The sequence below is a fragment of the Etheostoma spectabile genome, unplaced genomic scaffold (assembly GCF_008692095.1).
Source record: "Etheostoma spectabile isolate EspeVRDwgs_2016 unplaced genomic scaffold, UIUC_Espe_1.0 scaffold00018600, whole genome shotgun sequence".
NCBI lineage: Eukaryota > Metazoa > Chordata > Actinopteri > Perciformes > Percidae > Etheostoma > Etheostoma spectabile.
This window is the reverse complement of record NW_022604343.1, coordinates 27,501-37,425: the sequence shown is the minus strand read 5'-3', so window position 1 is coordinate 37,425 and position 9,925 is coordinate 27,501. Positions and strand designations below refer to the sequence as shown.

The 9,925-nt window shown below is 40.0% G+C and overlaps 1 long non-coding RNA gene and 3 other non-coding genes across 4 annotated transcripts in view; 2 read left to right on the top strand and 2 right to left on the bottom strand.

The window, feature by feature from the left end:
* The first annotated feature begins 1,677 nt into the window (after positions 1-1,677).
* The window catches only part of LOC116681278 (uncharacterized), an 18,882-nt gene continuing 10,634 nt past the window's right edge, over positions 1,678-9,925 (top strand). Inside the window, exons 1-2 of the long non-coding RNA XR_004329991.1 lie at positions 1,678-1,687; positions 5,072-5,076. This is a non-coding gene — a long non-coding RNA (uncharacterized LOC116681278). The remainder of the gene's footprint in view (positions 1,688-5,071; positions 5,077-9,925) is intronic.
* trnav-aac (transfer RNA valine (anticodon AAC)) lies at positions 3,587-3,659 on the bottom strand. Its single transcript has one exon. It is a non-coding gene; the product is annotated as a tRNA-Val (tRNA).
* On the bottom strand, positions 5,921-5,993 carry trnav-aac (transfer RNA valine (anticodon AAC)). Its single transcript has one exon. It is a non-coding gene; the product is annotated as a tRNA-Val (tRNA).
* On the top strand, positions 6,235-6,306 carry trnad-guc (transfer RNA aspartic acid (anticodon GUC)). The gene has a single exon. It is a non-coding gene; the product is annotated as a tRNA-Asp (tRNA).

Below are 9,925 nucleotides of genomic sequence, written 5' to 3'. Positions count from 1 at the left end.
CATAATTAATGGTGATGATACAATGAATAGAAAGTTGATTTGTACATGCATTAATATCAAAGAATGTTGAGGTGTATATGCATTAATATCAAAGAAAGTTGATGTCTTAATGAATTGTGATGATGACATAATGAATGGTGATGAAATAATAAAAAGAAAGTTAATGTGTACATGCATTAATCTATAAAAAAAGTTGATGTCATATTGAATAGTGATGATGACATAATGAATGTGATTATGCATTAATCAATAAGAAATTTGATGTGTATATGCATTTATTAAAAAGAAAGTTGATGTGTATATGCATAAATCTAAAAGAAAGTTGATGTGTATATGCATTAATCTATAAAAAAAGTTGATGTCATAATGAATAGTGATGATGACATAATGAATGTGTATATGCATTAATCAAAAAGAAATTGTATGTATATGTGCAGTTATGTGTAGCCGCCTTACTGAAGGAAGCGTTGGGTCTGGAAAAGGAGCCGCTTTTGGACAGGTCCCACCGGACCCTCCAACCCAAACCCAAGCCTGGTGATCGTCCATGAGCCATTGTGTGCAGATTTCATCGTTACAGTGACTGTGTTGACGTTCTGCGCCGCGCTAGAGAGCTCCGACAGATGAAAGTCAGAGACTTGACCGTCTCACTCTTCCCGGATCACACTGCCAAGATAGCTCGGGCTCGGGCTGCTTTCAACGAGGTCAGACGCCAACTTCGTGGCATTGTCGGTGCTCGATATGGTCGGATTCATCCAGCGCAACTTCGCATTACATACAACGGTGTGGAGAAGGACTTTGTTTCTGCGGATGAAGCCAGCGACTATGTCAAAAGTTTAATTTCTGGGTGAGCTCTAGTAGCTTTTCAGAGTTTTGTTCTATTATTCCTTAGTTTGTGGACTCACCAGCCTTATTTATCTACATGTTCAGTATTTGTTTTCAGTATATTTTCAGGTTTTCTGGCTTGCTACACTAACTAGGTTAGTGTCACTGTTTGTTTATAGCAGGTATTTTTTTTTCCTTCAATCTTACTGTATGTGATTAACATAATATATATATTTTGTATTTTGTACTTCAGATATGATCAGCACTACCTCATTTTATGCTTTCTCCATCTGATAGTACAGGACTGAGGGCCTACTATTATTTGTCATTTTGCATTTTTACGTGCTTTACTATATTCATGTGCATACTGTTAAACAGTGTTGAGATCGGCGGGAGTTTTTTTTCTCTCTTACCTTTGTCTATTCTGCATGGTCTCCGGGTTGTTCAACGCTATTGTGGACAACTTTTGGTTATTGTGGGAAACACTGCTGTCTCCTTTGTTCTATGGTTATATGGGGACTTTGGGTGTATTTGTGTTTGGGGGTATGTTGGGGGGTGGGTGCTCTCTATGACCATTTTCATTTTTTTATGTTATTTTTTTATTTAAATGGTTAATGGCATTATAGATCCCAGCATGGCTGGGTCAGGCACACCTCTCAGATTTATCAGTTGGAATATCAGAGGTATGGGGAATCCTGTTAAGCGATCTAAGGTTTTTGCGCACTTGAAACGTTTAAACTCTGATATAGTATTCTTGCAGGAGACTCACCTTCGCGTCAAAGATCACCGTAGGTTACATTGCCCTTGGGTGGCTCAAGTTTTCCACTCAAATTTTAATTCAAAAGCTAGAGGAGTCGCCATTTTAGTTAGCAGAAAAGTTCAGTTCTCATCCACTGATGTTATTGCTGATAGGAATGGCAGATACCTCATGGTTGCTGGTACTTTTTCACAAAAGAGGGTTTTGTTTGTAAATGTAAATGCCCCAAACTTCGATGATGTTGAATATGCTTACAGATTGCTGAGTAACATTCCCTTCTTGAATACACACCTGCTGATCTTCAGTGGGGATCTAATTTGTGTTTTTGACCCAATCTTGGATCGTTCTAATCCTCGAAATCTGACTCAATCTGCTATGTCTATAACATTCTCTGATTTTATGAAACGGAATGGTCTTGTTGATCCATGGAGATCTCGTAACCCCACCATTAAAAAATTCTCTTTCTTTTCCCAGGTGCATCATTCATATTCTAGGATTGATTACTTTTTTATTGACAGTACGCTTAATGCAGGTGTAATTTCCTCTGACTATTTAGGTATTGTAATATCTGACCATTCACCTTTATTATAAGATATGCAACTTTCTACCTATAAACGTAGCCCACCTCTTTGGAGATTTAACTCTCTTCAATTGGCAGACAAAGAATTTTGCGAACTTATTTCAAATTCTATTGATGAGTTCTTGTCTTTCAATCAAAATGTATATATGCAATTATTTAAAAAAAAAGTTGATGTGTTTATGCATAAATCTAAAAGAAAGTTGATGTGTATATGCATTTATTAAAAAGAAAGTTGATGTCATAATGAATGGTGATGATAAATCAAAAAGAAAGTTGATGTGTATATGCATTAATATAAAAGAAAGTTGATGTGTATATGCATTAATATAAAAGAAAGTTGATGTCATAATGAATTGTGATGATATAATAAAAAGAAAGTTGATGTCTATATGCATTTATTAACCGGCATGTTATTTTAAGCATGCAATTGATATGAGTTGATCAGAAATTGTTATATTTATTGCTGATTTGAAAACTATTTACATGACAGCATCAAGCTTCAGATCAATGGTGTTGTCATGGTAACAAACAAACTATATACAGAACGTTTTGCAACAATGAATACAACACATGCGGTTGCAATTATGAAGTAAAATGTAATAAACAAGAGTTTTCAGACTCAATATAACTTTCTTTTTTTAACTTTAAAATTTTTTATGATCAGTGTGATTATCACAGAACGCTGCGCGGCCAGTTGAGGAGTTTTATTCAATCCGAGCACGGATATTGACTCATATTGCTCGGATAATACTTGTACTCGGCAAAAGTGCTTTATCCGTACCGGATACTCGTTTCAGCCGGATACTCGGATCACCCCTAATATACACATCAACTTTCTTTTTGATTATTGCACATACACATCAACTTTCTTTTATATTAATGCATATACATATCAACTTTCTATTTGATTCATCATCACCATTCATTATGTCATCATCACTATTCATTATGACATCAACTTCTTTTTAATAAATGCATATACACATCAACTTTCTTTTTAATGAATGCCTAACAAATCAAATTTCTTTGTAGGTGAGAAGAAGGATTTTAAATTCTATTCTGGATTTTACAGGAAGTTAATGCAGAGAAGCCAAACCAGGAGAGATGTGATCTCTTTTCCTGGTTCCTATCAGAACACGTGCTGCAGCATTCTGGATCAGCTGAAGAATCTTTATGGACTCTTTTAAGCAACCTGACAATAAAGAACTGGAGTAATCCAGCTTAGAAGTAACAAATGCGTGGACTAGTTTTTCTGCATCAATTTTCGACAGGATACTCCTGAATCTCTGAATGTGATGACTACTGCACTGGGGAAACTTCGGCAGGCCTGGCCACGATTTCACGTCAGGGAGATTTTTCCGTGAATGTCATGGAGAGTTTAACTTTGCAGAGTTTGATTGTGCGAAGTCAATACAAACAAAGAAATGTGTTTCCGCCCTGTTTCGAACAGGGGACCTTTCGCGTGTTAGGCGAACGTGATAACCACTACACCACGGAAACTGACGAAAAGCATTTATTTTGCATATTTGTGGGAAAATGCACCATTTTTATTTTACTGCAAATGTTCAAAAAGCTACAAAATAGAGATTTTAAACTAGATTCAGTCACAGATGCTTTGTCATGGATTTGAATGATAGCAAATATGTAGTAAACCTAAATATTTCTACATGCATTGACTGTGGTCTGAATGTTGGAATAGCGCCACCTATTTGTTGATGTGCCAAATATTAAGCTTGGGCATTCCTCGTTAGTATAATGGACAGTATCTCCGCCTGTCACGATGAAGATCAGGGTTCGATTCCCCGACGGGGAGATTTTTCTACCAGCTAACAAATGCAAGGCCTCGAGGAAGTCCCGGCGAACGCGTGGGACTACTCGGGAAAGTGGGCCTTGGCTCAAGCTGTGCTCAGCATGGAAGGAGAACTCCTGATCCTAAATGGGAATGTTTTCAAGCGATTGAAAGAGCACAACTCCTGGACGTGAACAAAACGTCACAAGGTGCCGCAGGAGTTGGGAGAGTGTCAAGTCTAGCCACCTTGGAATTCCATTTATGCTCTTTGCAGACTATGTGGTTCATTTGGCTTTATCAGGCATTGATCTACAGCTTCCACTGGGGTGAATCATGAGGGGGAAAGCGTGCCTTGGCTCAGGCTGTGTTCAGCATGGGAGGAGAACTCCTGACCCTAAATGGGAATATCGTCAAGCGATGGAAAAAGCATATCTACTGGACATGAACAGCACCTCACAAGGCGCAGCAGAAGGTGGGAGAGTGTCAAGTCTGGGCACCTTATAATTCCTCTTCTGCTCTTTCCAGATTATGTTGTTCTGTGGGCTTCATCAAACAGTGATCTACAGCACCCACTGGGGCAGATTGAAGTCCAGTGTCAAGCATTCGTAATCAAAGTCAGCCCCTCCAAATCTCAAAGCTCAGGATTTCTCCCATCGGGTTGGGAGTCAATTGCTGTCCCAAGTGAAGACGTTCTTGTATCTCAAAAGCTTATTTCAAACAGTGCAACTTGTTCCAACACAAAAACCACAATACTACTGAAACTTTGTATGGTCGCCTCCGCCTCTCACACGGAAGACTGGGGTTTTATTTCCCGATGGGGAGATCTGTCTACCAGCTGCTAATTATTTCCCAAGGCTAAATCGACACTAGTATCATCTGTCAGAGTAGTTTGGATACGAGGCCCAACCATAGCAAAAGATATGACATTTTTTAAGAATGTATTATAGTGGATATACTCCAAGAAAGACAAAGGTTTTACAAAAGGATTGAGAATGATCCTGCTATCAAAGATATGTTTTCAGTGACGATATGATCACCTACTTCAGGATCCAGGAACATAGGCAGACAGCAGGAACCTAAGACGGATCCAAGAATGTAAAACATCAACTATGAGGCTAGGAAGTTGAGGTTCAGGTAATTTAATTCAATTCAATTTAATTTATATAGCGCCAAATCACAACAACACTTATCTCATTGCGCTTTTCATAAAAGAGCAGGTCCAGACCATCTTCTGTGATGTTATTTACAGAAACCGGAAAATTCCCACCAAGAGCAAGCACTAGGCGAAAGAGGCAAGGAAAAACTGAGCCAGAACTACCTATAAGCTTCATCAAAGAGGAAAGTCTCAAGCCTACTCTTAAATGTGGAGATGGTGTCTGCCTCCTGAACCCAAACGGGAACCTGGTGAGGAGCTTGATAGCTGAACACTCTGGCTCCCATTCTACTTTTGGAGACTTTAGGAACCACAAGGAACCACAAGGAACCCTGCATTCTGGGAGAGCAGTGCTCTGGTGGGGTAATAAGGTACAATGAGCTCTTTAAGATAAGATGGTGCTTGAACATGAAGAGCTTTGTAGGTGAGAAGAAGGATTTTAAATTCTATTCTGGATTTTACAGGAAGCCAATGCAGAGAAGCCAAACCAGGAGAGATGTGATCTCTTTTTCTGGTTCCTATCAGAACACGTGCTGCAGCATTCTGGATCAGCTGAAGAATCTTTATGGACTCTTTTAAGCAACCTGATAATAAAGAACTGGAGTAATCCAGCTTAGAAGTAACAAATGCGTGGACTAGTTTTTCTGCATCAATTTTCGACAGGATACTCCTGAATCTCTGAATGTGATGACTACTGCACTGGGGAAACTTCGGCAGGCCTGGCCACGATTTCACGTCAGGGAGATTTTTCCGTGAATGTCATGGAGAGTTTAACTTCGCAGAGTTTGATTGTGCGAAGTCAATACAAACAAAGAAATGTGTTTCCGCCCTGTTTCGAACAGGGGACCTTTCGCGTGTTAGGCGAACGTGATAACCACTACACTACGGAAACTGACTAAAAGCATTTATTTTGCATATTTGTGGGAAAATGCACCATTTTTATTTTACTGCAAATGTTCAAAAAGCTACAAAATAGAGATTTTAAACTAGATTCAGTCACAGATGCTTTGTCATGGATTTGAATGATAGCAAATATGTAGTAAACCTAAATATTTCTACATGCATTGACTGTGGTCTGAATGTTGGAATAGCGCCACCTATTTGTTGATGTGCCAAATATTAAGCTTGGGCATTCCTCGTTAGTATAATGGACAGTATCTCCGCCTGTCACGCGGAAGATCGGGGTTCGATTCCCCGACGGGGAGATTTTTCTACCAGCTAACCAATGCAAGGCCTCGAGGAAGTCCCGGCGAACGCGTGGGACTACTCGGGAAAGTGGGCCTTGGCTCAAGCTGTGTTCAGCATGGAAGGAGAACTCCTGATCCTAAATGGGAATGTTTTCAAGCGATTGAAAGAGCACAACTCCTGGACGTGAACAAAACGTCACAAGGTGCCGCAGGAGTTGGGAGAGTGTCAAGTCTAGCCACCTTGGAATTCCATTTATGCTCTTTGCAGACTATGTGGTTCATTTGGCTTCATCAGGCATTGATCTACAGCTTCCACTGGGGTGAATCATGAGGGGGAAAGCGTGCCTTGGCTCAGGCTGTGTTCAGCATGGGAGGAGAACTCCTGACCCTAAATGGGAATATCGTCAAGCGATGGAAAAAGCATATCTACTGGACATGAACAGCACCTCACAAGGCGCAGCAGAAGGTGGGAGAGTGTCAAGTCTGGGCACCTTATAATTCCTCTTCTGCTCTTTCCAGATTATGTTGTTCTGTGGGCTTCATCCAACAGTGATCTACAGCACCCACTGGGGCAGATTGAAGTCCAGTGTCAAGCATTCGTAATCAAAGTCAGCCCCTCCAAATCTCAAAGCTCAGGATTTCTCCCATCGGGTTGGGAGTCAATTGCTGTCCCAAGTGAAGACGTTCTTGTATCTCAAAAGCTTATTTCAAACAGTGCAACTTGTTCCAACACAAAAATCACAATACTACTGAAACTTTGGATGGTCGCCTCCGCCTCTCACACGGAAGACTGGGGTTTTATTTCCCGATGGGGAGATCTGTCTACCAGCTGCTAATTATTTTCTTTATTATCAGGTTGCTTAAAAGAGTCCATAAAGATTCTTCAGCTGATCCAGAATGCTGCAGCACGTGTTCTGATAGGAACCAGGAAAAGAGATCACATCTCTCCTGGTTTGGCTTCTCTGCATTGGCTTCCTGTAAAATCCAGTTTAGAAGTAACAAATGCATGGACTAGTTTTTCTGCATCATTTTTAGACAGGATATTCCTGAATTCCTGAATGTAATGTAATTACTACTTCACTATGGAAATTGATTTTTGCAATATTACATCGGTGAAAAAAAACAGCACTAATAATCTAATGTAAGATGAGATTTATTTTGTGAATATTTAGTTAACAAATATATTTCCATCAGTTGTAGCGTCACAGTGTATTCTGTGTATTGATTTAACCAGGGAGCTATTTGGGGTGTTGTAGGCCTACCCTGCGTGTAATTCAGTTGTCAGGTTGGCGGAGGGATATGAGTTGATACTGAGGCATGTATGTTGAGTTTTGAGTTGTTCGGCACTGAAGGAAGTGTGATTAAAGTAATGGACCAAGTTACCGTCGAAGCTGTCTCCGTGCTCTTTCTCTATCCACGCCTCGAAAGTACTAATATGTAATCACAACTAGTTAATAGTTAACGCAAACATATACTCCTTTGTCTGAGGCAATTAGACAACTGAACTCTAAATCCTGACTCAAAATCCTCAAATAAGCTGTTGCTATGCAGAAAGTCACACAGCTGTTTGGGGACTGCTTTCTCAAGAATCTTAGAGAGAAATGGAAGGTTGGATATAGGTCTATAGTTGTCTAAAACATCTGGATCAAGGTTGGGCTTTTTCAGAAAAAGGTTTAATTACAGATACTTTAAAGTGCTGTGGTACATAGCCTGTAAGTAAAGACAGATTGGTTATAGCTAGTAGAGAACTGTTGACTAAGGGTAAAACTTGTTAAAGTTGGGTAGGGTCTAATAGGCAGGGTGATGGTTTAGATGAAGAAATAATTAAATTGATAAAGATCAAGTGAAGCAAAGCAGTCTAAACATGTGTCTGGTTTTACAGCTGTTTCTAAGGTTCCTGACTTTAGAGATAAGTCAGTGCCAGTTAAAGGCAGGTCTTGGTGAATTTTCCTTCTAATTGTTATAATTTTATCATTGAAGAATCTCATAAAGTCGTAACTGCTTAAAGCTATGGGAATGCTTGGCTCAGTAGAGCTGTGACCTTGCATCAGCCTGGCTACAGTGCTGAAAAGGTACCTGGGGTTGTTCCTATTTTCCTCTATTAATGACGAGTAGTACGCTGCTCTGGCATTACGGAGGGCCTTCCTATACGTTTTAAGACAAACCTGCCAAATTATACGAGAATCTTCCAGTTTGGTGGAACGCCAACTCTTCTCAAGTTTCCGCGATATTTGCTTTAAATTGCTAGTTTCAGTGTTATACCATGGAGCAAACCTTCTTGGTTTCATCATCTTCTTTTTTAGAGGGGCATTCGCAGCGAGCCTGCTGCACTATCAACAAAATGATCGATATGGGAGGGACCGAAATTAGCATAGGAGTCCTCCGTTACTTTGTGACTTGGGAATGAATTAAATGCTAATGGAATCGCATCTTTCAATTTTGCTACAGCACTATCAGATAGACATCTTGTATAGAAGTTTTTACCTACTGGCGTGTAGTTCAGCAGTATAAACTCAAAAGTTATCAAACAGTGGTAAGATAAAAAGGGATTCTGTGGGAACACTATCAAATGTTCAATTTCAACACCATACACCAGAACAAGATCAAAGTTGAGGTTAAACGGTGAGTCGGTTTATGAACACTTTGAGAGAAGCCAATAGAATCTAATAGAGAGATAAACGCAGTACTAAGGCTATCATTCTCATCGTCCACAGTTGACCTCGTCCTGCCAGGCCTGTCCCCTGCTATTGTCCTCCTCTTTAATGGATCCATTGAACCCGTTGAACTCTGAGCTCCAGTGGCGTCTGACTGACTCTGTGAGGTTTTTGTCTTGGACCAACCTTTCCTTAAGAAGGCGGATCTCTTCATCCTTGAGTTTCTGGTCCTACTTTAGGTTTTTCCTCATGGATCTTTCTGACTGTAGAGCCTCGAGGATTTTCCACCTTTTCCTCCACCAGGCCAGCATTCACTGAGACCAGCTCCTCGTTTTGGTTTTGGACCTCCAGAAGGGCTTTTCTCAGGTCCTCAAGCCAGGCGCTGGTCGCCATGATAGCCACGGAAAATACTTTTGAATACATTTTAACGATATTTCTTGCGGTACTGGAGTATTTTGTACTATTACTGCTGTATTGCAGTTTAGAAAAGTGTTTTGAGTTTTGAGCTCTGTTCCAACAAAGACGTGTCTCTTAATGGAGGACAGGGTTCAAGTGAAAGGTTGTGTCTCTCGGTAAGGTACAGGGTCTGTGTTCAAAGCCACAGAACGTCATGAAAGGACGTGTTATGTCACACGCTTGTGACAGCACACTAAACCTTCTATATCAGTGTCATTAGAGAATGTGTGATGTCACACATTCTAACCCTTCTATGAATCTTAATCTTCTCCATAAAGGACGTAAATATACTTTTAGTTTTCATAACAATGTAATCTGTATTATTACAGTATAACTCCAAAGAATATTGGAATTAAAAGCAAATAGCAAATAAGCTGTGTGATCAAATGTGATTTTGGACGAGCACAAGACACAATAGTTGCCTCCAGCTACTATGAGAAAGATGGAATTAGGTGCTGATGACGTTACTACGGTGACGTTTCCCGGGTTGTAAACCGTTCAGATGGACAATAAATGAGAATCTGTCT